The following is a 1652-nucleotide window of genomic DNA, read 5'->3' as shown; positions in this document are numbered from 1 at the left end:
CAACTATTTGAATGTGTAGAGTTCACTTTACTAAATGGTGCACCAGTAGGCTAGTGGAGTGGTTCTCAACCTTCATTGCAGCGCAATACCCTTCTGAAAACAAATTACTTCACAACCCTAGGAGGAGGGAACCAAAGCCTAAGCCTATCCAAGCCCCACTGCTCTGGGCAGGGGCCCAAATCTGAAGCTCAAGGGCTTCAGCCCCAGGCAGGGGGCCTGTAACCTCAGTCCTCAGGCTTTGGCTTCAGCCAGGGGTAGTTCTATGCCCCAGCAAATCTAAGCCAGCTCTGGCAACCCCATTCAAAGGGGGTTGTGACCCACTTTGAGGTCCCAACACGCTAGCTCAGCAGTGGAAGTGGCTCTATGGCAAACCTGATCCATGTATAACTAAGCATAAAGGGGAAAGAAGAAACCTATCTTTGTCACTGGAATTGTAGGAGCTTTGGGCTCAGTGGGGTGTGCATGGGAGAGTGTTGCATAGTGCTGGATGTCTTGGACACAAAGCTAGATTGTCATAATGCTCATTGATCATAGAAGTACTTTTTAGACAAGCCCTGGATCACTAAAATATAAACCTTTAGGTAAATGTCAATAAAGCATTTGAGTAGAATGTAGCCCACTAAACTTGAAATTTTTCAAACTACACCTCTACCCCGCTATAACGCTGTCCTTGGGAGCCAAAATGTTTTACCACATAGGTGAAACCATGTTATATCAAACTTGCTTTGATCCACTGGAGTGTGCAGCCTCATTTCCCCCCCCCCCACCCCCATCCCGCAGAGCACTGCTTTACCATGTTATATCGGGTCATGTTATATTAAGGTAGAGGTGTACTTAATGCATTAACTAGATCACAGGTGACCTAAAGCAAGTAGTCCATGAAGTAGAAAATAATTTGAGGACTAAGGGAAGAATGGCTGCAATGCTTAGTGTGGCAGTGGTAGAGAAACCAGACACCACCTGTTTTTACAGACACTTCTCCAGATTGGGATTAGAAAAAACCTATGGAGATACTTGGATGATGTTGAAGCAATAGTCATTAAGTTTACTGAGCCTATGGGCTTCAGCTAGCTATTCCACTAGAAGGTGCTAGCTGCTGTAAATGAAGCTTGCAAGAACCATTATAACCCACACACTAGCTGGATGCAGTGGCCTGTCCCATCTAGTGGCATTGAGAGCATTTAGGGATTAATGAGTCTGCTCTATAGCCTTAGCTAACAGTCTGGTGGCTTTTAGCTTCTATAGTAAAGGCTCATGGACTAAGCTCCTGAGGTTTGATCCTGCCCACTCCTGACTGGGGTCTGTTGGTGTTAAGTTATTTCTTCCAAGTGATATTACACAAGTAAAAGTAAAAATGTTAGAGCTTGTTTGTGCAACCTTAATTCTGCCTCTGCCACCCCCACCTCCCATGTGTGCCATGAGGCAATAGGTCCTGGGGAAGAGTAGGTGATATAGTTAACTTGACATTACAATCTAAAGGTAGTTGAGAAATGGCCTAGATTGTTTGTTACAGTTGCAGAGGAAAAATCCCCTTCTCCCTCCTTAGCCTCACCCAGTCAGGTTTTGAACCCTGCACAGTCACCATGAATAAGTACAAAGCTATCTTGACTGGAGAATGTTGTGGGTCTAGGGCAAACATACATCCTGCTCCA

This window comes from Mauremys mutica, unplaced genomic scaffold, assembly GCF_020497125.1.
Source record: "Mauremys mutica isolate MM-2020 ecotype Southern unplaced genomic scaffold, ASM2049712v1 000041F_np12_subseq_17779978:17974135_obj, whole genome shotgun sequence".
In the NCBI taxonomy this organism is placed as follows: Eukaryota; Metazoa; Chordata; order Testudines; family Geoemydidae; genus Mauremys; species Mauremys mutica.
The sequence above is the reverse complement of the archived record's forward strand: the minus strand, read 5'-3'. Positions refer to the sequence as shown.